The sequence below is a fragment of the Corvus brachyrhynchos genome, unplaced genomic scaffold, assembly GCF_000691975.1.
Source record: "Corvus brachyrhynchos isolate BGI_N302 unplaced genomic scaffold, ASM69197v1 scaffold202, whole genome shotgun sequence".
NCBI lineage: Eukaryota > Metazoa > Chordata > Aves > Passeriformes > Corvidae > Corvus > Corvus brachyrhynchos.
The window spans coordinates 6,638,013-6,663,362 of record NW_008238132.1 but is presented as its reverse complement, the minus strand read 5'-3'; the positions used below and the strand labels follow the sequence as shown (position 1 = coordinate 6,663,362).

The window sequence follows — 25,350 nt, the reverse complement described above, 5'->3', positions numbered from 1 at the left end:
CAAGACATAATAAAAAAATATAAAATAGTAGTACAAAATTATTGTGATAGTAATAGAAAACCCGTAAATATAAATAATATCAATTATATTGGTAATATAAAGGAATAGCATAATTATAATTGTAAATAACATGATATAAATATAAAATAACATGGTATAAACAATAACTAGTTTTGACCATTGCTCTGATGTTTCTGATACGTGTCTACACACATGTTTTATAAGAACAGGGCTGAATAAGTTGCAGTTTAAACTGATGCTCATTTGATTAAATCTCAGTTTTTTAAATCTCCTTGATCTTGTTCTTTTTCTTCCTTGTGGGAGAATCATCCCTCTCTCTCTGCCAGTCCTCTAGCCATTTTCCTGATGAGCAGGACTGTGGCCATCACAACAGAGATTAGGAATCTTTACTGAACTTACTGACACAGCCTAGATTCTCCACAGGGCACCAAGTCTGAGGAGCCATCCCAAACAGATTAAGCGAATGTGAACCATGAATAAATTTAAAAGGATGTTTTTTAGAATAATTAAGAAAATATATATTTTTAAAAATGACTACATGAATAAAATGCAGTGGAAAGCATTCTACACAGAGCTCCTGGTTTCTTCAGTAGTGGCTGCCCATACCTGCCCAGGTTTGCAGCAGACTGAGGCAGGGGCTGGGAACAATGGGCACTTTGTGCACCATGAGGTGTTCATTGGAGCAAAGCCCCCCACAGTGGGGCCAGCACTAGTCAGCAGAGGGCAATGCCAATATGTATTTTACACATACTTTAAAGGGTGGAGGATTTCTTCTTCAGCACAGTTGGTGGATGGTGAAGAGAGGATGGCTGCTGGGACATGACTTGACCAGCACCAGCAGAGCAATCTTATCAGCCCAGGCTCAGGTTTCCCCTCTCTCCATGGCCATGACCAGGCAATGAAGCTCAGCTCTCAGCAAAGACAGCTGCCCCCCTCCCCTGTCCCTTTCCCCTGGCATGGTGCATTTATTAAAGTGTGTGTATGTTGGCTTCTTTGTACAGCTGCCTGTCAGGCATGTTGGCTGGTTTGTTATAATCCTAGCACGAAATGCAGCCAGATTCTATGAAGTATCATTTAAAATACTATTTATTAAGCCTGATAGTATAAAGGAAGAGAGCATAACATAGAGGAGCTTACATCCCTTTAGGTGCTGGGAGCCTCGCATTGAGCAGCATCCAACTGCCCTCCCATTGGCTGCAGCACAATGCGGAGACTGCCCGTAGAAAGGGTTACCTTATACTGGTCATTCAAGATATTACAGGGGTTTCTTACAAGAAAACATCTCTGTTCATCGTTTCTCCCACCCAACAGGCAGGCTGTTCACATGAGAACTTGTTGCTGCACTGTGAGATAAAGGCAAGGCCAAACAGGGGGTGTAATGTGGGACAGAGTGAGAGGTGCCTGTGGGATCCTCCACTGCAATGGCCCAGCTCAGTCTGTCCTGTATCAAGGGAGATGTGTCACAGCTCTGGAGCCAGCTGTGGGGATCACCAACCTTTCCCACTGGGATCACTGCAGGCAGGAGCACCATACTTCCCTCTCTGCATTCCTTGGAGAAATAGTCATCATGTTGGTGCTTGGGTTTTCTCCACTGCTTCAGATACAGACAGCTGAAATCTAAGACTAGGAAAAATCAAAGCATTTAACAATGTTTTCATAGGGTTTTTTTTTTTGCTCAACAAAGGGTGCTATGTTTTCTTTATATGTTGGTCCCAGATTTTAAATAGCTGTCTTCCCTCCTGACAGCAGAAATTCTATCGTGTGAAAGACACTCCTTTCATTTTTGTCTCACATTTCTGCCAAAAACCATGTATATACCTATATTTAGTCAAATGTCTCTATCCATGACAGGCAAGAAAGCAATTCTGGCATGAATATACTTGTTCACATGCCGACTTTTCATTTGCTTGAATAAAATCCCTTCTCCAGACATCTGCTTACCCATCCATCCAACTACTCATCCATCCACACAAGCAGAAAAACCCATAAAATAGTTGCAGAAAAACAACCCAAAAGAGGTACAGTTACAGCTCTAATAAACTGTAGGTAATGGAGGATCCTATTTTTAGATTTTTGTGACAACCCATCCCCCCCTGATATATGCTGTGCTGCCAGTATATTTATGATAGGAAAACTAGTTGAAGAAGATAACTAGTTGTTGGCTGAGCAGTTTTTAAAACTCTTCTGTAGTGCTGCTGTTTACTTTTTGAAATATTAGGAAACACTCAGAAAAGATAACTTGGAGAGAAATTCCACTGAAATCTTTCCTCTGGTGTGTTTTTTCAGGCAGTTGTATTAAGTAATAAGAAGAGAGCTCTGCTTTCTGACAGAAGGCATGTAGGTAAGAAATACAAGTGTTTTAAGAATTAAGTTTGTCTAACCTCGAGAAGGGGAGGCTTGGGGGGGGGCTTACTGCTCTCTACAACTCTCTGAAAGGAGGGTGTAGTGAGGCTGATCTCTTCTACCGTGAGATCTCTTCTGCAGTGAGAGGACCAGAGGAAACGGCCTTAGGATGAGACAGGGGAGATTCAGATTAGATATTAGAAAAAATTTTGCACTCTGACAGTGGTCAGGCCTTGGAAAAGGTTTCCCAGGGAGGTGGTGGAGTCACCATCCCTAGAAGTGTTTAAGAGGAGTCTGGATTTGGCACTGGGTGGTGCGGTTTAGTGGTCACAGTGGTAGTGCTGGACTTGATGATCTTATAGGCCTCTCCCAACCCTGATGCTTCTGTGATTCTGTGTGTGTCATTATGATATGGGACACCCCAAGAACATTTAAAACATGCTAAATAAATGATCTTGGTATAAAATTATCAATTTTTTCAGCATCTTTCACCTTCTCCCCTGCCTTCCTGTGTGCCTCATAATTTCTTAGCCTCACCTCCCACAAAAGCATGACCAAAAATAAGTGGTCTTACACTCCCTGTCCTTCACCAGGTCTTTGTTGCTTTATCTCCTCCTTGGGCTTGATGGATTTTGCCCAGCCACTCTCCCTGGAAAACAGCATCTCTCCAGCTCCTTCATGCAAGACCCTTTTCCCTTTGGGTGGTCCCTGCTTCCCCCTTGGAATCCAACAGGAAGGTTGCAATAAACAGTAGGTGAGGGAGGTTCCTGATGGGAATTTCCCCCTCGATCAGCTCCACTGAAGCCTCTGCTGGGAAGAGTCTTGGCCAGCTCAAGCACAGAAACATTTGCAAGCATGTGCTTCCAGGAAGATGATCTTATATCTTTTTTAGGCAGACCTGACGTCATAGGGACCATCCTTACCAAAGTCAGCATGGGACATGCCAAAATACAATCCTGAGCTTGTGCTGCTCTCTTGCCCTAACAGTGGCTCAGGACACCTTCCATGATTTATTCCTCACACACCAAAGCCATTGATTTATTGATATCTCCATTGTAAGGAAGTGTTTAGCTTCCCTGTGGCTTTGATATCATCAATAATTTAGATGTTGCTTCAGCTGTGAGCATTGCTTCTGCTGGTCCCTAAGGATTGTGCCCTGCCCTGCACTTCTCTGGCTTGGGTATCCTCATTATTTTACAGAGGATAGTTCATCTAGAAAAGCTATTGACAAATCTACCTCAGAAGGAAAGCAGAAAAATCCGTAAGTGATCAGACTTCCACATCTTTGGTTTTAACATTAAGACTGTAGCACATTTCAATACCATGTACTTTATGTTACCACTAGAAAGGTGTCTTGAAGCCTGTGGACTAAATAATCTTACAGGCTACTGGAACTTAGTCTCTAAATTAAGGAAATGGGGCAGTTCAGATGTAAAAATGGGATGTGGTGAGCTAACACAAGGAAAATCAATTCTCTGTTAGCTCCCAGCATTTCCAGGTCAGTTTAGGGCATGCACATCACAGAACCTGACAGTGGGTAGAACACAGGCATATTTCATTCCCTGCCTTTCAGATTTCAATAGCAATGATGAACTCTGGCCAAAGCAGTTGCTTGGGAATTTATGATCAATTGAGGTTATTGGGCCTTGGTCTTAAGTCAAACAGGTCTCTAGGGGGTCATTAATATCTATTAAATGCTCTGCATCTCTTTTATTGCTGTTTAAATGATGAGTAACTGAATTATAAGAGTGTCTGCCATATATCAAGGGTTCAAGGTTGGTAAATCTGAAATACATTAACAGAGGCAAATTGAGCTCTAATTAGAAGTTTGTTACCATTCACTTGTACTTTCTGTCACCGTTTTGGTGGTTGGGCTGTACTGAATGCTGATGTGAAATAAAACTTGCAATACTTTGCAGAAAGAAGAGAAAAGAAATACTGGAAAATACAATACAAAATTATCTTCTGCAATGCCATTTATTAAATGAGGTCTCTAGCCTCTTCTATCTGAGATACACTTTATATTGGCAGCATGAGTTTTGGAGAAGGCATAAAGATGGGGGAAACAACAAAAAAGGGAGTGTATTTTACATACCTTTCATTTTCAGCAAAAGAGAAATGAAAACATGAAATGAAAGTTTATTAATAGGTAATGCATTTTCAGTAGCAAAAAACCAAACCAAACCAAACCAAAAACCCCCCATGTTGTGAAGATCTTTATGTTAAATTGACCACAATTGACAAAGTAATATTTACATGATTTGAAGGGCAAAAACCCAGTGTGAAAGAGAAGATGGTGTGAGCCACAGGTGTTATTTACCAAAATGAAAAGTCCAATATACCTCTCAGAAAAAAGCTGAGAGGTATTGTGTATGGGAAGTGCTTCTGGCCCTAAACTGAGAAATCCATATGAAATTTCCCAGTCTTGGGCATAAACATTTGCTGAGGCATCCCTCTCCTGGGTCACTTTTTCTGGTGCAGGGTTGTGTGTGCATTCTGGACTGGACACAGGGAGCAATTTTGGCAGCTATGATACCACTGACCTCTGCTGGGAGCAATCAGACACATTTAGCTTCTGTCATGGGTCCTGTGCTGCTCAGATGTGGTGCAGATTCCTCTGGCAGAGGCTGACCTGTGTGTGTGTGTGTATAAATGTAAGATATGCACACCTTTGTGCAGCTGCGTACACCTTCCATCCTTGCTGTCACTGCAATTTCCCAGGTGGCCAAGTGGTGCAAAGAAGTAAAATCCATCCTGGAAAAAGAAATTTTTACAAAAAGAAATTTTCTTTGCAGTGAGGAAGATTTAGACCTCCTAAAGAGAAGAATCCCTACCAGTTTTCTCTAGAATATAACATCATACACATGTAAGCCTACAAGATTCATGGATCTTTGAGTTCCTAAGAGGTGAATGGTGATGACAGGAATCTAAAGGCTGGGCCTGTAACTGATGTGACTGAAAAGCAGAGGTGTTTGTGATGACTGGCACAACTTCCAGTTTCCTGATGGACACATTGCAAGTGAGCTGAGCATGAGCAATACAGTTCCAGTTAAGTAAAGGTTTAAACTGGCAAAGCACAAAATAGAGACAGATTGTGCAAATAAAAGAGTTCAGATAAAGAGGTGTCATAGAGGAATCATCACCTTTCCCATCAAAGTACAGCTAGCACCGAACCATTTTGTAAACAAAGAAAAAGATCTTTATCTGCATGACATCCAGTGTAGGCATGTTCAGTCGGTGGCTTGGAGAACACAAGCTGGAAGCAGCCCACTGGAGAAAGTGTTTTGATAGGAAGAGTCAGAGATTATAAACTGAATTAATTTGTTCCCTTATAATGAGTGACATGAAGTAATTACTGTAGAGCAGAAAACAGATCAGATGACCCTACAATGAAGTAATAAAGGAAATTCAAAATACCATATGAAATTTTGTTCAATAATGTTGAAAAGTGGTACTGGCTGTACGATTAACAGCACAGAGAACAGGACTACATCTAAGGTCTGCTTTGTCCATGAAGCAAAGTCAGGTTATGATGGAGTAACAAATCATTCAGATTGAACAAAAAAATGTAGACAAGCAGGATTTATTCCTGTACTGAAACATTCTAGCAGCATTCCACTTATCTATGTATTACAGGAATTTACTGTCATAAGGACGGAAGATGAATCAGGTGTTAACACTGGAGATAACAATGGAAAAAGACTGATCTTGATTACATTAAAAAAAGAAATGACAAGATTTAATGAGACAAGATTTAGTGTGGTTGAAGGAGAGAGGAGAGGCCAGATTACAGGACAGAGACAAGAAAATGGAGTTGTCCACAGTGACAGATAATGCAGAAGAGGCCAAAGGGAAGAGATCTGGGTTTCATTGTAAGGAACTTACATTGAAATGGTGGATAGACATGCACGAATGTTGAAGGAATTAAATGCAAAGCTGAAAAAGAGAAGTCGAGCTGGGTTTGAAGCCTGGCCAGAAAAACAGTATCTGAAACTCTGGGAGACGTTACAGTTGCCATTAGAAAATACACAAAAAGAGAAAACAGAGAAATGGAAGGAGGAATCATATTTTTAAATATGAAAGGAGAAGTGTGTTTTCTTTTATAGACATTTGGATGATCTTGCAATATCTTCACCTAAGTTGTCTCATAAATATGAAGGGAAGCTGTTAGAAACAGAGGACGCCAGTTAGAAAGGACTGGAATTAAAAAGAGCTGGTTGGACTGTACCTCAAACTGCAGCAGGATTTAGTTCCATTTTCAGGCAGAAAATAATGAAGGTACCAGCTGCTAAGCATTACTGATCAGCCATGGAGATCCATCCTGTGCTAACAAAATTTCCATGTGACCTTCAAATAGCCACACAAGGCTGTTTAGCGTTCTCCAGCTGGGAAGTGGCAGAAAAGACAACTGTGGCAAGTCCCACATGAAAAAGGAAAACCACATCCTTTGTGCTGTGCAATCAGAAAAGACAGAGGGCTATTTCGCCTTCCTTCAGGCTCTATGGGTTGGTTTTTTTTAAAGCAGCTCAGCCTTTGACAAACCAGAGCCATCTGTGGGCTGTCATCCTGTCCTTCCCAATTGCAATGGCCATACAGATGCTGTCAAACTCCCACTTCCATCTCCTGGTGGGTAACACGGGTCTATGCTCAATGGCACAATATGGTCTTTCACCCACCTGTCTCTACTAAACACAAACTGTACTTCAACATCTTTACGTATTTTTAGGTTTTTTTGCTTATCTGAGGGGAAAGGACACTCACTTTAATCCTCTCACTGCTTAAAATGCCTAAATATTTCTAAATAAGTACTTTGGCCTATCCTTTCTGACCTTGAAGGACTTCTAGGCATGGCCACAGGGGCAGCTAGAATCAAGACTGTCTGTCTTTATGCAAGCCAGATGGTAGTGGTTTTTTCCCATGTACATTTTTGTCATATTCCATATTAAAGACACTGTTAGAGAGCTCTGCATTAGCACTGTGACCTGTCCCTGTGCATGTTTCTGGCAGCTCCTAAGTCCTTATGAGCACCCCATAGGAGACAGGAATGGATTTGCTATGTGAGATTGTCAGAGTCATAACCTAGCCATTCAGAAAGTCACTGGACAGAAGAGATTTTGCCAAAACCAGGTGCATGTAACGATCTCCCACTGGGTTTTGACTGTGCTGAAATACTGAACTAACCCCAGCTGTCGGGCAGTAATTTTGGAGCAAGGCAAGTAGCACAAAGTACTGGAATCAAAATTTCAGCAAAAAACCTACAGCTTTTAAGAGCATAAAACCTGATATTAACGTACAGCCAATATCATGCTTATTAATAACAAATACTGCAGAGTTATCCGGGAAGGAACACAGGACTAGTGTGGCAAAAGTTATTTTAGATTTGTTTATTTGGTTACCTGGAACACAGTATGGGTAGAAGCGGTAGGTGCCTCATACAGGCAGAGCAGCACAGGCTGTACTCATCAATATTAAAGCAATTACCTGTACAGATGTAATACCAGTGATTTGTTACAGCACTGAAATATAAAGTGTTACTATATTGCTATTACATGCTCATCTTGTCAAATGAATAGGGAAGGATCCTGGATGGGCAAATGCCAAAACCCTCTGTTCAGTCTTTGTCTTACGAGGTAATAGCTCAATTTACCAATCTGATTTGGTGGATTTCAATTTGGGAAGGAGACAAATAAAAGTGCTTGAGTGAGTGTTTTGTGGGTTGATTTGAGGCTTTGCTGATATTGATCAAACAGTACTGAAAACCCAGGGAAAAACGTGCAGTTGCAAATTTCTTTGTGATTTAGATATTTGGGGTGGTATCCAGGTCCAGCTTAGGTTCCTCCACCTGGGTGTCTATGCTGCCAGCTCCAGCCATGTGCATCTCATCACCTCATGCCCTCTGAGATGCCCTGTGGTCCCATGACACCTTTTCAGAGGTGGCAGATAAGACACTGTGATTACAGTAGGTCCATGCCCTGATACACCAGACAGGAAGGATATCCTGCACCATTTAAATCAACGTCAGGTTGACACCACAAATGGCTCCATGTTTGTAGAGATGTTTGGACAACTGAAACCCAGGTCTGTGTTGGTAAAGCCAGAGGAGCCTAATGGGCCTCTGAGCTGAGCAGTTTTGAGAGGGGAGTCTCTGTTAGCATCCGTCATACCCTGGGATACCCTTGGGTACCCCAAGGCTCATTGTCATGTCTCTTGGCCCTGTGATGATGTTGAAGGATCACTCAGTGGCACTGCATGTGAGTGGCTAAATTGAGCCTTGAATCACCGCTGTTGAAACTTGAGACTTCTCACTGACGCGGAGACTGATCTGCATCTTACCCCAGCTGTGTGTGACAGTAGGAGAGCACTGAGTGTGTGTGAACCTGCTGAGAAAGGGGTTTCCCTGCACCCTGAGATCTGACAGCCCCAAACAACAGCTCCAAGACCAGAAGGTGAGCACCATCAGGCTTGCTTGGGAATGGACTCATTCCTAAGAGACTTCCCTCCTGCTAGTGAAAAGTCTTTGATAGACCAGATTTGTCTCATGCCTCTCCTAGGTGTGGTAGTTTGGACATGGCTATGCAATAAGAAGTTAAACAAATACTTGTGAGAAAGCTTTTTCCCAACAGCTTTTTCCAGGCTTCTCAGGCTTCCCTTATCTCAGTCCATGTGAATGGTAGGTGTTCAGGGAAATGGCCGTCTACTGCCCCAGCGCTCAACCATGCCCATGGCGTGGTTTGCTGTGCTCTGCTCTTTCCATCTCTTGTGACTGGCAAAGCACTTTCCTGGTGTAAGTAGGTGGTGTGCATTTGTGTGTGGACATTTATAACAGTTTACTCAACATCCAGGAAATTCCAATATAAAAGCAAGGCTTGCAGCAGCTTTTCAATTGTGTTGCCACTTAATCTGTCAGGTGTGGTATGATCTGGAGCTGCAAGTTCCTCAGCATGTAGACATTTTTCAAGTTAATGATAAGTAAATTATCAAGTATCCTGTTCATAATAGGGGGATAACTTAGCTGGGTATATTGATTACTCCCTTTGTTTAGATCACAGACAAATTGTTCTCTTGAGTTCTTGGGTTTTGGTCCTTGGTAGGAGGGCAGGTGTCTGTAAGCTGGCACATGCAGAGGGGTGCTGAATGGGTGAGATATACGGAGATGTGTCTGACTCCAACCAGACACCACAAATGAGAAAAACATTTTGAACTGCCACTCATGATACCTTAGTTCTGTGCATGTGCATGTATGAATGTGTACATGTGTGAGCGAGGGAATGATTTGAGACCTTATTGCACCATCTCTATGGAGAAACCCTTCCAGGCTCCCTCCACCTAACAAATCCAGTGGCATCTCCAAATAAGCAGAAAAACATCCTGATTTTCCACCTATTAGTTCTTCACCAGAAAGTCACTTTTCCTTGTACTGTGGGAAAACAAGATGTTTTATAATAGGAAGAAACACTGAATCTCTGTTTTTTTACCATGGCAGCTACAGATTCCTGTACCCTGCTCCTGTTGCCAGTGCACAAATCCCACACTCTTTTGTATCCCTTACTATAAGAGAATGTCGATGGTGTAGCTGGAAGGACAAGTGATGGCAGCCTTTAACTCTGTAGAGCAGTGAATCTGGGTGTCTCTCATCTCCCCAATGTCACCATAAAACATACGTACCTTTAATATAAAGACCTATTTGTTAAAACCTTCTCCCCTCCATTGTCAAATAGGGTCATAACTGGCTTGCACATTCAGAAGTTAGTGCAGGGAAATGACAGGCTGATGAAATGGTCATTTAACTTTGTTTTTTTAGTGAAGAGAGGTAAAAATACAGATGACAGCGAGGACTTTCTGAGCTGAACTCCTGGAGAGAAGCAGAGGTGATGGTACAGTCAGGGCAGAAAAAACCTATCCCCAAAGGGGCTGCTGGGAAACACCATCAGTTAATCTCCTGGGTCCTCTGCTTTCGGCAGCTCTGGAAGTTTCTGGGATGTAGTTACCAGCTGTAGCAGGTGCTCAGATACCTCCTTCATCCATCTGCATCCTCCATTAGATGGGCTCAGACATGGATCATCTTTTACAAGACATTCCAGCTCAGGAGCACCCATGAGTATCTTCAAAATCTTTAACTGTGAGCAGGTAACGGGAGTGACCTATGATCATTTGAGGATATTTCCTTCAACTCTATTTCCTAACATGCTCCTTCTGCTCCTCCTCCCTCCAGGCTGTAGTCTGTGGGTAATGGGACTTGTCTGTGATAATCAATAATTCATTGCCTTAGACATTTAAGCTGTATATTTTCCTTGCAGAGTTTCTTTGCATACAGCTGAAGGCACCAGAAGAAAATGACCCTAGAAGTGACTGTAACAATGCATTTCTCCTTCCTGATCACTTCATTTTCTAATGAAGAGTCTTTATTCACCTGGGTGCTTTCCCAGCTAATGGGCTATTAAAAAATCCACCACTAATATAGTGAAAAATATGTTTTCTCCCTCCAGAACAATGTCAACAGCTCTCACATTAGCTGCACCTGGCAATGGCTGATGCAGTGAACCCTAGTTTTTCCCACAGGCAAGGTCACAGGTAATAAAGCCACAACCCTTACAACTGGTTATTATTAATTGCAGCAACCTTCAGAACTGGGTCTGCTGGCCTGTGCAGCTCCTTTTTCTTGTACCTGACCCCCACATTCAGTCCAATTCTGCTGCTGTTGTTTCAGGAGCTTGAGATAAAACTGAATAGCCCCAAAGGAGCAGCTGAGGGAGCTCAGCCATGGACACATCTCAGCTTGTTGGGGATTTCCAAGTAGTCAGTCAGGTTCTTGTTTCTGCTGTCAATGGGGAGCTCTGGAGACTTGTGCTGCTCTTTGTGGACAGAGTCCTGTGGACCATGCCTCTGCTGCAAACTCTGGAAGTCTAGGGACAGGGCACGAAGAATCAATTTCTTTATCTATGTATGTATGTACGCGTATGAAGTAAAAGAAAACCATGTCAGGCTAGGGGGTTGTCATGTAAGTAGGAGGTCACATTGTTTGTGCCTCTGGCAGACACTTCGCTGAAGGACTGATTTTGTTCCATTTCCACGTAAAGCAAGGCTAAGGCCATACACAACTGGACAGAGATCCCCAGAAATGAAGCCGGAACATAAAAATCTCCCATCTCTCAGATAGCGGTTGCTGGGAAGGCTTCTTGCCCAGCAAGGTCTCTGGTCTCACAGTCTTCAAGGAATTAATCTCTTTGGAAATGCAGGCAGGTAACAAGAAAATCTGGGATTTTCGGGATCCCCACAGCACCTTCACCCAGCTATTTTGGGTCCAAAATCCATGACAGCCATGGATTAGACTGCCAAGGTCAGTTCTGAATGTTTTTGCTGGATAATATCGCAGCATCTCACCTTGCTGCTCCTGTGCAGGACCATTTTTACAAGGTATGCTTGGATACAGTCCCTGTTCACTGAGAACATATATGGGATAATTTTATGAAAGAAGGAGCCTATAAATCCAAGCCAAGACATGTTGATTCTCTGTCCCAGGAGAACACAGTGCTCATCCTCAATAGTCATCCTGAAAGATCTATGTTCTCAAAGTGTTGAGCTTTGAGTCTTTGCTGTGAATTTCAGTTTTTTATCTTTCTGGATGCATTGACATTTCCAAACTTTGTGCTGCTCAAGGAGTCTGATTGCTGGCAAGCCCCTCTCTTCTTGTCCTTTATCTGGAGTCCTGGTGACTGGAAATGTAAGAACTCAGCCCTCCACTCATATGTCACTGTGCATCACCATCATCCCATCACTGTGGAACTGCTCTAGCATAGTGGGAGATGGAAAAGCCCAGCAGAACATCTTGACAGGACTGGTGGATATCTTTAATTGTTTAAGAGCGCCACTTTAACAGCCTTAAATCAGTCAGCGCTGACACAGGACTATATTTGTCCTCAAATCCCAGAGAGCTCCCTCTGCATTTTAATGTGTCACTTGAGTGTATGCAATTTGCTGGTACAGTGTATTTTTAGCAAGAAAATAGGCTTTTGTATGGCTCAGATAGGTGAAAGTTTATCACTTAAAGAGCTTGGTGGTGTCATCCGTACCTAGGGATTTACTTGTATGAGCTTGCTCTGTCTGTTGCTATGTGATGGCTGCATTTTAAAAACTTGCATTGTTTTATTGAAAAATCATGTTTAGGAACGCCAGGCTGCATGCAGCAATTATTAGCATGAAGTTGATCTAAAAGTCTATGTGTTGGAACAGGATTTGCTTTATTTTTATTCACAGCCCTGCAAGGCTGCTCTCATTTCATAATCAGTTTCACCTGTAGGAATCTGAAGCATCATTGACCTCTGTGGCATTACACAGAGTTTATACATTGGTGCAACAAGGCAAAATTATTCATACTCTCAGGGCTCTACTTCCAGCTGAAATTCTTCAAACACTGAAAAAACCTCCTCACTTGCAGTTTAAGAATGGGGATATTAGAGTTACAGCTGCTGTTTTAAATAATACAGTTTTTCGTGGTAACTTGTTGCATTTTATTAATGGAAGAATTAAAAGGCTACACATTGAAGTGAGTGGCACCAAGTCACATGATCAAGAAGTAACAGAGTTTCCTTGCAGCAGAAGAGCAAAGGGGATAGTGCAAAGCAGGCTAAAGCACCAGGGCAGCTTCATCCTCTCCTTATTTTAGACATCTCCACTGTAATCAGTACCTCAGCCCAAACCTTCCCCTGATGTCACTGGCAGAACCAGTAAAGAGAACAGTCCAGGGTCTCTTCTTTCACTCTGAGACTGAGTGGTGCAACATGGATTGTGTCCACAGGCTTAAACTCTCTTCCTCTTTGCTCCCATGTGAGTAAACCCTTTTAGACTGGTGTCTCAGGCCGTTTTGCCCTCTCTATCTCTCTAACATGCAGCCTGTAAGTGCTGAGTTGTATTGGGCTTATGTACAGATCATAGTGTGACTGATGTATATTAAGCTTTCCATGCTACTCCAATAGCAGCATGTATCTTCCTCTCTGTCACTGAATGGCTTTCCTTCTTTGGATTTCAGCAATAAGATTTTCTTTCTATCTGCTTTTCCCTCTCTCTTCTATCCCTTTTCTTTTGCTCATACATTTCTGTATCACCCACTGTTTTTCCTTTCTCTCCTAGTCCTCATTTCCACACCAATGTGTGCTTTCCTTCCCTTTGCTTCCCTCTTCCTTTCCTTGGATCTGTGCCCCACTCCAGTTTTCTGTGGCTGTAGAAGTGACATGTTTGAATGATGCCAGAAGTTAGCACCAAAACACAACTATAGCCATACACCTAGACCAAGGAGCTTCTTTCAGCAACCGTTCTGGTACAAAGATCTTATTCCCAAAGGTATTAATTTTATCAACATCATCTTTACCTGATCCTCCTCATTGAGGCCAGAGCCTGGCCCTCTCCCAGCAGTAGCAGCAAGGAACCCAGGTCTGCCTGGCTGACTCCTCACACTTCCTCTTCTGGGACAAGCCATTCATTCAGACACTGACACCCATTTCTCATCTGACAGAAAAAAGGAAAGCCAAAGAGAATTGTCCTGTGACAAAAGTCCAGGTCTGGCACCTTAAGATGACTCATGCTATGATGAGTTATCCCTCTAACAAGTTTCTATTTCTGTTTTCTTTCCCATTTCCCTTTCTCCTTTCCCTTTCTCCTCACCACTGTTTTTCCTGCCTTCTGTTGTCCTCTGCTTCCTTCTCTTCACATTGCATTTTTTTGTGTGCATCCTGGTACAGCAGATGGGAAAGTCCCCACTTGACCATGTTGATCAATGTGGTCTTCCCAGAAGGCTGTTCCCTGCCAAATATTTTATAAACTTATCCCTTACTGGAACAATTTTGGGCTCCTTAAGTTCGTGTGACAACATTCACATGTTCTGATGTCACCAGCAAGCAAAGCATTTCAGTATCTCTCTCAAGTGGGGGAGCACTTAATGACCAGCAGTTAGTACTGCTACTTAAGAAGGAGCAAAAGACATACAGGTAGATGAGTCCAATAAAAATCTAACAGACATTTATCCTTCTCTAAAGAAAGGTCACTGCAAGTAGTCCTGGGGGAAGGAGATTAAAGCTTGAAGGATCTTTGGACTGCAGACACTCCAGAATCAGACATGAAACTCACCCTTTTTTACCTTATTATTGACAGTACTAGCACTGAGTTTTGGTATATGATAGAGAATTTAAAGCAAAGAACTCTTGCGTCATCTTAAAAAGCCTGTGGGAAATGGAAATCAGGAGCAACTTTAGTAGTGCAAAACATGAAACCACATACTCTTTGAGTGTCTCCACATCACTAGATAGAAGAGAACCAGGCCAAGCCCAGAGGCTGATTATCTGCTTCTCTGCACCCTGTTTCACTCCTAACTCCATTTTGGAGGACTTCAGCTGGTTCTATCCAATGCACTTCTACATGACAGGGTCGGTGTGAGCTGGTCTGGGCTTCTTGGTCTCACCTTTATCCAGCAGTGTAGGAATTGCCATAAAGACTGATGACAAAAAGCAGAAAAATGACCTTCCTCCAATGGAGAATAAACCTGTGGGGTGTATAGAGGTATGCTAGGTAGCCACAGGGCAAATATGAGCCCCAAGAACATGATGTAACCATGAGAAATCCATTGTGGTTTGGAGATTTACCAGTCAAGTCATTTATTGACAAGGCAAGAAAATGGGCCATTGCTACTTTTTCTTTCACTTGAGCTGAAACAACGTGTACAGTTCTAAACATCCACATCCAGGAAGATGCACTCAGCCTCAAGTGGAGATGATCAGGATGATCAAGGTGAATGGAAACACTGTCCCAAGAGTACGTGACTTGTTTAAGCTAGCAAAAACTAAACCAAAAATGTATCCCCTCAACACTACCTCTAGATGGAGAAGAACAGCTATGCAAAACACAGGAGAGAGTCAAACAGGAGAGTGGGAACAGGAAAATTATTTCTTGTCATCAAAGCACTGTCACCTGGAAAAGCTGTGTCAAAGAAATATTTTTGGAAGTAGTGTAACTGCTTTTTAGGCAACTCTGATCAGTTTGTGTAGATGGACATATGGTGATGTTGTTGCTAGCAACAGGCACCATTTCCCAGAAGATCTCTTCCAGTGCTGTGTCCCTGCAGTATTCAAGAGTGAGAACTGGAAGATTTAAGATGGGATGTGCCTTGCCCAAGTGTAGTTATTTGTAAGATAGAAAAAAGGATGGAGCTAATCACCCTGAGCTGCCATTAAAGCCAACGGGAGCAACTCCTGTCAGGATGACTCACAGAGCAAGTGGGGACACCTTGGCTGACATTAGCACTGCCCCAGTATCTGTCCACCAGCTGGGGATGCTTGGCTGGTGGAGTGACTGCTGCTGTGCTGCAGGCAGCCAGCCTGGGCAGAGATCAAGGGCAAAGGAGTCAACCTTTGCAAGGACAGAGCAAAATCCACCTGGCATGGGAGAGCTGACCTGAAGCAGTTCTTGCAATGAGGTGCACTGGGGAAATGTCAAGGAACTGGTGCTGGTTTCCTATACCAAGGATCTGGGGGAAATGGTGCCTTATTTTGCACTGAATTCTATGTTAAGAAACAGCACCATGTTTAATGTGCTGGAGTGTTTTCTTAAAACGTACTGGGGCTTCCTTCACAGCCCTCCACCTTGGGTCACACATCTCCAGCCAAGGTTATTCAGGGTGAATCTCCTGCACTGGAGTTTTATAGCTGACCGTGGGCAAAGGTACTTGGGATGCTTTAAGTGCACATCCTCACTATGCACTATTTCTGAACCTTGCACTATTATGATTTCTATCCTAATATGGGTTATGAAATGGAAATCCTTGCTTTTTAGGGCAGTGTCTTGCAGATTTCCACACAGTCATGGTTCAAACTTTGACTTTGTCTTGACACCCATCCTTTATAGGTTTACTGTACACCACAGTACGATACAGAAATATTGAGGTCTAAATAACCTGGCTAATTTTAATTAATCTTGCTTAATTCAGGTCAGGAAAGCATCTGACCACACCAAGCCACAAATTCATGCACATTAATTAATGTATGAAGAGTTATGCTCTTCATACTCACTTCTCTTCCTACTCAGACTTACTTTTTTACCTGTCTCCTCCCATAGAAATTAAGATAATTATCAACATGCTTTTCTATGTTTCTTGGGTTTGGACACTTACTTTCTAAATATTCTGTTTGGATTTTGAAAATCTAGCATCAGTGCAATTTGTATCTTATTTTATATTTTTCCAGAGTTGTTAGAGGCAGCTGGTCAACTCCACAGTGCATGAACAAAAGTCCCCAGAGCAGCAGAACAATCTGACTGTTCTGTTACCACCTCCACTTATGGCACATCTTTTCTGAAGCAATAAAATTTGATCGCTTCTTATACATTTGTGTATGAGAAGAAGATGTGATATCGTCTTCTATTTGAAGAAGATTATATTGGCCTTCAAATCAATTTCAATTTCTCATGAGTCTTCAATTTAATTTTATTTCATCTTTATTTTTGGGTATTACATTTTCATCACTTCATTCTACTTTAAAGATTGGAATTCTCCTGATGCCCTCCATGATGATAAATTAGTTGTAATTGGGAACATTGTCTTTGATGGGAGAGAGTAAGTTTAGTCCTAAACATTTTAATAGCTTTCTGCTTTCCTCTGAAGGTGTGAACCCTCCAACAGCACATTTGATCTGGCTAACTACAGATTCGATGTTTTTCTTACATACTGTAGTCTCTTAGAAGAATCTGTGGAGCCCATCAGCCTGCAGACCATAGGGTAAGAAACCTTATTTTATTATACTAGCATCAGACCAAAAACCTGTTCTTAATTTCATAGGTGTCAGTAGAGATTTTTGAAATCTTTTCCACATGGTTTTCCTGTGTGTGAAAAATAGACAGCTTGTCAACTTCTTAAAAAAGACAGCATGTCAAAGGTTTTGCTTGTCACCTCAGGCCAAAGGAGGAGTCACAATGAAACTGGAAGTAGAAATTTTCTCATAATAGTAATGTCAAGCAAAATTTAGCAAGATGTAGGACAAGAGGTATTTGGGTTTGGGTTTGAATTTTCCCCTATTGAAGAATGCTCATCAGAGCAGGTAGGAATTTTGATACATCACTTAGGGAACAAGTTTCACTTTCTTATACTTCAGATCTACATTACAATTTCATGATGAAGCAGAGTTAGTCCTGAATATATTCTTTTTTTAAATCCATTACTGAGATATTAATGGAATAGGGTTATACAAGACATTAGTTTTGAGAGGTTTGACACTTATTGCTAAATATATATTCATTGACTTTGCAAATTAAGATCTGTGGTCATGTACATAAATATATAAACACATAAAAATGTAAAAAAAATTAAATAAATATGAGAATGTGTATGTGCCTGCATATGTGTGTATATCTATCTATCTATCTATTTCTCCAAGTTTTTTCATATTGCTATACATTACTGAAAATACTTAACTCTCTTACTTATTATGGTTAAAGTATTTTATTTTTCTGCTGCTGTCTTTAATTACTGGATGTGAAGTATAAAATCCAACACTAATAAATCACAGAATCACAGAATAGATGGGGTTGGAAGAGACCTCTGGAGATCATCCCATCCAACCCCCCTGCTAAAGCAGGCTCACCTGAAACATGTTACTCAGGATTGTATCCAGATGACTCTTGAATATCTCCAATGAGGAGACTTCTCCACACAATGTGTTCCAGTGCATGGTCACTTGCAAAGTAAAGAAGTTCTTCCTCATGTTCAGGTGGAGCTTTCTGTGTATCAGTTTCTGCCTGTTGTCTCTTGTCCCATTGCTCGGCACCACTGAGAAGATCCTGGCTCCATCCTCATGGCACTCTCCCTTCAGATACAGGTATACATTGTTGAGGTCCCCTCTCAGTTATCTCTTGTCAAGGCTGAGCAGACCCAACTCTCTTGGTCCATCCTCATAAGAGAGATGCTCCAGCCCCTCAACATCTTCATATCCCTCCACTGGACCCGCTCCAGTGTTTCCTTTTCTTTCTTGAACTGGGAAACCCAGAACCGGACACAGTACTCCCAATGCAGTCTGAATAGAAAGGCAGGATTACCTCCCTCAACCTGCTGCAGTGCCCTTCCTAATGCACCCCAGGGTACCAGTGGCCTTCTTGGCCAAAAGGGCACTGCTTGGACAGCTTGTTGTTCACCAGGACCTCCAGGTCCTTCTCTGCAGAGCTGCTTTCCAGCAGGTTGGCCCCCAGCCTGTGCTGCTGTACGAGGTTATTCCTTCCCAGGTGCAGGGCCCTGCATTTGTCCTTGATGAACTTCATGAGGTTCCTCTCTGCCCAGCTGACCAGCTTGTCCAGCCCTCACTGGATGGCAGCACAACCTTCTGGTGTATCGGTCACTCCTGCAGCTTTGTGTCATCAGCAAACTCCCTGAGGGCACAGGCTGTCCCTTCCGGCCATTGATGAATAAGCTGATCTAGACTGGACCCAGTATTGGCCCCTGGGGAACATCATTAGCTACAGGCCTCCAAGCCATTCAGGCAGTTCTCAATCCACCCCACTGTCCACTCATTTAACCTATACTTCCTGAGTTTCCCTATGAGGACATTATGGGACACAGTGACAAAAGCCTTGCTGAAGTGATGGTAGACAATGTGCACTACTCTCTCCTCATCTATTTATTCAGTCATTCCATCCTAGAAGGCTATCAGATTGGTCAAGTGTGATTTTCCCTTGGTGTATCCATACTGACTACTCCTAAAAACCTTTTCGTTCCTCCACATGCTTAGAGGTGACATCCAGGATGAACTCTTCCATCACCTTTCTGGAGATGAAGATGAGGCTGACTGGCCTGTAGTTCCCTGGGTCCACATTCTTGCCCTTTTTGAAGACTGGAGTGACATTGTCTTTCCTCCATTACCCAGGAATCTCCCCTCTTCTCCATGATCCTTTACAGATGATAGAGAGTAGCTTAGCAGTATCTGCCAGCTCCCTCAGCACTTGCTGGGGTGCATCCTGTCGGGATTCATGGATTTGTGGGTGTCAAGTTTGCCTAACTGATCTCTAACCTGATCCTCTCTGATGAAGGGGAAGTCTTTCCTTCTCCCTTGTTTCCAGGGTATGGGATTCCTGAGGGCTGGCCTCAGCAGTATTCATTAAGTGGTATTCTCAGGTGGTATTCATTGAGTCAACCTTCTCTGTTTCTTCATCTCCAGGGCACTAACCTCATTCAGCAGCAATCTCAAATTCTCCCTATTCTTCCTTTTGTTACTCAAGTACTTGAAGAAAAAAGGAATCAGGATGGCACTCTGAAGGCAAGTATATTATAGTACCACGCAATGGCAATGATAATGCCCACTGCAAGCCAGAAATCAAACATCTTGAAATGTACTGTATGTGAAACACAAAGAAAGTTCTTGCCTGTGAGGCACAGTCTGAGCAACAGAGGCATAGCTCTTTGTGGCTTTTGAGGCTCCTTTCTGGTACAGGAGTTCAAAGTAGATGAATTTCTAAAATGGAGATTTTGCCATGATTTTCTGTTCATGGAATCATAGAATCACAGAATACCTTTAATTGGAAGGGACCCATAAGGATCATTGAATCCAACTCCTGGCCTTGCACCCCAAGAGTCACATCCTGTGCCTGAGAGCATTGTCCAAATGTTTCTTGAATGCTGTCAGGCTTAGTGCTGTGACCACTTCCCTGGGGAGCCTGTTCCAGTGCCCAACCCCCCTCTGGTTGAAGAACCTTCTCCTAATATCCAAACTAAACCTCTCCTGACTCAGCTACTTGCCATCCCCTTAGTTCCTTTCACTGGTCACAGAAGTGAAGAGATCAGTGCCTGCCCCTCCTCTTCCCCTCACAAGGAAGTTGTAACTGCAAAGTCTCCTTCAGGCTGAACAGACTCAGTGACCTCAGGCACTCCTCATACGGCTTCCTCTCAAGGCCCTTCACCACATTTGTAGCCCTCCTTTGAACCCTCTCTAAGAGCTTAATGTCTTTTTTATATTGTGGCCCCCAAAACTGCACATGGGACTCGAGGTGAGGCTGCCCAAGTGCAGAGCAGAGCGGGACAATCCCCTCCCTTGCCCGGCTGGCGATGCTGTGCCTGATGCCTCCCAGGACAGGGAGGCTGCCAGGGCACTGCTGACTCAGATTCAACTTGCCACTGATCAGAACCCCCAGGTGCTTTTCCAAGGTGCTGCTCTCCAGCCTCTCATTCCCCAGTCTGTCCATACATCCAGGCTTGCCCTGTCCTAGGTGCAGAATCTGGCACTTGTCTTTGTTAAACTTCATATGGTTGGTGATTGACCAGCTCTCTAATTTGTCAAGGTATCCCTGCAGGGCTTCTTTGCCTTCAAGGGAGTCAACAGCTCCTCCCAATTCCTGGAAGTATATATAGTATAGATATACTATAAAGAGTATTCCTCATAGAGGTTCCTAAGTTCCTTGATTTTTGGAGTTTTCTGAGAAAGTCTCTGGTATTCATGCCCTGACTGTTGATTTCTCTTTGCTAGGTGACCCTGGTTCCCTACGAAAAATGCAGCTGAGTCAGCCGTAGTCATGCTTAGTTCAATATTTTCCATCAGATTCCCTGCTCATTGGACTTTCAAGGCAAAAAAGTTGTCATTTGTCTGTGTGGAGAGGGGGACAAGGAAGATGGGCAGATACCAGGGCATTGTTGATGCCCAGGTAGCTCAGGGAGTGTTGGAATGATTGCCATCATTGTCCTTTCTCTTCTGATCAGGCACAAATCTTCTGTCAACATGTCAAATTGTCTCCAAAACCATCTTACCCACATGGCCCCTGTCCTGAGATGAGGTACAGACTGTAGGGGTAGAAACAGCAAGGTGCACTAGACCAGGAGAGGTGTCCAAAGGGGGTATTTTGGCTTGGGAGCTTCCTTTTCTCAGTGGGTTTCTCTGAATACATCTTACTGGCTTGGTTGAGTGGGTAGCTCTGTGTGCAGTCTTGCTTTAGAAGATGTCTTAAAAGAATACGGGGAGTGGTGTTGGGAAAGGCTTGTTTAGATGCTCTCTGTCTTTGCCTCAGCATGCTGGTGACCATGGTGTCAGCTCCACTGATGATGGGTTAGGAATAGCTCCACCTCCACAGCATTTGCAGTGCCTTGGATTAAAGCCAAGGGATGTCTTTGTGGTGGATGGTGGCTTTGAGGGCCTGATTTTTTTCATGGTCTTGGATAATTCCAAGACAATATGTGGGGAGACAGCAATAACACTTTTCACTAATAAGAATGTTTTGACTCTTGCAAGTGTAAATTGCATCACTGGAATTGGTGTCTGAGGCACGTCCAGCATTTTCACAATTTTCCCCTCCCATAGCACAGCCCAAAGAACATGTTCTCCTCCCCATTGCCAGGCTGCCTGTATCATGTCCTCCTGTGCTGCTGAGCTTTGCTGCTTTTGAGTCAGGTCTGCAGGATCCCTCCAGAAAGACAGACCATGCAAACTCTAGAACAGCTGGTCAGAAAATAGGAAGAGACACCACAGACCATGTCAGTAGTCATTGAGCTCATCTTTCTCCTTGCAAGCATGAAGAAAGATTCTCCCTGAGAGAGCATGGGCTGCTACTTGCTCTGTGATGGCCCTGACAGTAAATGCCACAATGAGAGATGGTTCTGCAGGTGGGCAGCAGCTCCTTTGTCTTTGGGCATTGGCTTGAATGTCCCATTCCTCTGAGAATGGGACAACAGGTTCTCCTATGCCATTCCCAGCTGGGCCATGTGCCCATCCACTCTTATGTTTCCCAGGGCAACCTTCACTTACGTAGCCCAGCTAGCTCAGGTGTAACTAAATGCCTTTAGGAATTTGAAGGGAAAGGAACTGGGAAATGGCCAATCTTGAATTGTACCTGGCACTAACAAGATGGTGGAGGTGGCATGGCCAGACACAACACTCGGGTGTGTCATGCATGCTGGTGACCTGCTGGAGCATGTCCTTCCCATCTAGTCTCTGCACCTGGTTTTCCTTTCCATGGCGACCAGGACACACAGGTGTGGGAAGGGCTGGGTTGGTGCTGGTGTGGAGTCAGGTGTATCTGGACTGCTGCAAAGCAATAGTAAGGTTCACAACCCTGGCTGGCCACAGGGCATCCTTCTGCCCAGCTCCACAGACTGCCCCCGTGACCGTGTGTCTGTGAAAGGCTGGGGTAGCAGCACTGAGCCAGGTACACACCTCTGCTTCTGGAGGATCCAGGTGTGCCTGTGCTGCTGCTAGCTGCTTTACCAAGTGAATTCCACAAGCTTCAATGTCTTCAGTGGTTAGGTGAGACTCAAAGTTAAGAAAAGAAAAAAAAAAGAAGCCTATCTGAGAGCACTGGTTTTTAGAGCATATTCTCATTCATTATCTGTGTTTATATTTTCGTTTTTAATGGTGAGGGACCACCAAAAGAGATTGCTCCAGCTGCAGTAATAAAGATCAGAAGATGTAGTATGATGTCTGGTTCTTGAACTGGATTATTTTTCTCATTCCTTCTGGATTGTTTGTCCTGGTTGCCAAAAAGAAGCTTATTTACAGCATGTAAGGAGTATCTTACCAATGAGCAAAGCATCCTTAAACATCCTGAAACTCTTTTGAGACACTACTTGCAAGGAGAAACTAAACGCAAGAAGGGATTTATCTGTTATGGAGGGCTTTTTGGGCTGGACATCAGAGGGGTCCTGGAGCTGGCCTGCCAGAGACACTCAGGCTCCTTGCCTCCAGAACTGAAAACTGGTGATGATGTAAGAAAAATCTGCAGAGAACAAAGATCCCCTCTTCGGTGGTTCCTTTGCCAAAATTTTCATGTTACAAAACACAGCTCCGTGCTGAGTGAATCATCCCCAGTTGCATCTACCACGGCTGCTCAGAAGACATAATATCACCCAACAGTTAACGTGCTCAGCACCTCAGCATCTGGAAATGCAGACTGCAAATATGACAAGCAAACTGCCAGCCACCACTCTGAGCATTCAAGCCTTGAGTGATGCAGTATGAGAGGTGGACCAAGGTCCAGAGCTTTATTTCTCATCTTCAGAAGTAAAGGCTCACATTTTGCTCCTGTGAACAGGAATGTGACTTGTGTGACCAGGCCCCTGTGTTAGGCAGCTTTATCCTTTCAGCTGTAAAATCAAAGGAGAAGGAGTGGTGGAATTCTTGCCAGTTTTTCTGAAAGATGGAAATGGAAATTGGGACAAAGAAAGTTACTTGAATTCTTTGGCCACCTTAAGCTGTTGACTGGTGGATGAACAGATGTAGCTACATGACATCAGCTGAATGCAATTAAACATACTGCTTGTCTTTGCAGATGTCCAGGGAGATTCCTGTATATACACAGCACAACATGTGAGAAGGACAGGACTGCACAGCACGTTGGGACAGTCACAGTGCCTAGCAGGTCATGCTCAGTGCTGGCCAGGAAGCTGAAGTACCTCAAACAATACCAGACTCTCTCAGGAAATCTGTTCTTGCACGGTCTTTTAATTAGGCCATCATTTAAAATGCCTCAGATACGATGCAGGAAATCAAAACACTAGCCCAGGGATGGTATCACTGTTGAAACAGCACCTGAATCCTCCTGACTGCGATTACACTTGGTTGTTTTGGATAGATCTTATTTCCATTCCTATCAGCAGCAGGTCATTCCTATCTTGACCATCCCAAAGGACCAAGAGATGCGTCAACACTCTAAGATGGAGAAAAAGTCTGATGCCTGCTCTGCTGCCAGCACAGCGTGCTGTTGTAGCATAAAGGAATATGCACCTCAGAAGGAGATGCTGAGCAGCAAAATCTGCACCCATTTCTCCCAACACACTTAAGAGCCAAAGCAAAATACAAGCTGTGGTGACAGGATGTATGTTGAGGAAGGCAGAGGATGTATCACGAAGATTAGTGGGATAATGCATTGATTAAAATACAAATAATAAAATCATAGAATGATATAATGGTTTGGAACCTCAGAGATCATCTAGTTTCAATCCCTGTACTGTGGTCAGGGACACATTTCATTAGACCAGTTTGCTCAAAGCCCGATCCAACCTGGCCTTGAACACTTTCAAGGGTGGAGCATCCACAACTTCTTTGGGCAACCTGTTCCAGTGACTCACCACCCCCACAGTAAAGAATTTCTTCTTAATTTCTAATCTAAACCTGCCCTCTTTCAGTTTCAAGCCTTTTCCTCTTGTCCTATCGCTACATTGTCTAAAGTCCCTTTCCAGCTCTCCTGTAGCCCCCTTTAGGTACTAGAAAGGGCTAGAAGGTCTCCCTGGAGCCTTCTTTTCTCCAGACTAAAATACCTCCAGCTCTCTCAGCCTGTCTTCATGGGTGAGGTTCTCCAGCCCTCTGACCATCTTTGTGGCCCTTTTCTGGACTCGCTCCAACAGGTCCAAGGCTTTGTCGTGTTGGAGGCCCCAGAGGTGGACAGAGCTCTCTTGGTGGGATCTCATGAGAGCAGAGTGGAGGGGAAAGACCACAGTCATGCGATGCTCCCCTGCTTGCTGCAGCACCACTCCATCAGGCAGTCACAACCACACGTGGTCTCAAACTGGGGCTAAAATGCTAATGTGAAGAGTGACATTTCCTTCTGCTCTCTTTCTATGATTCTAGCACAGCTTTGGACTAAAAAATTACCTTTGTCTAGAAGTACCAGTGGTTCCCTGAATGACAGGGAAACATGCATATGAAGGTAGATCATTTGCTGCTGCTGCTTAAGGGTCACAGTCACTTAAAGACTTCATTTCCTCTTCTTATGTCTCCTTCAAGCTCACAAGTTTACTGTTGGTTTAATTGTCTATACACATAACTATTCTTAGATTTTGCCTCCTGGAAATTTCAGGAAACATACCAAAGTACTTTTTAAGGGGTATGTGATCCCTTGAGGGACCTAGAGGCATTGCTAGGAATTTAACTGTCAGCAGCTTTATTTTTTAGAATAGATATGGTGATGCTTTTTAAACTACATTTTTACTACGATACTTCCACAGTGAAGAACACTAATCAGCTCTGTGAGTAGAGACAGGCA

At 43.4% G+C, this 25,350-nt stretch overlaps 1 protein-coding gene across 6 annotated transcripts in view; it reads left to right on the top strand.

The window, feature by feature from the left end:
- Positions 1-25,350, top strand: part of LOC103615159 (RCC1 and BTB domain-containing protein 2) — a 468,828-nt gene that overhangs the window by 354,773 nt on the left and 88,705 nt on the right. The window lies entirely within an intron of this gene.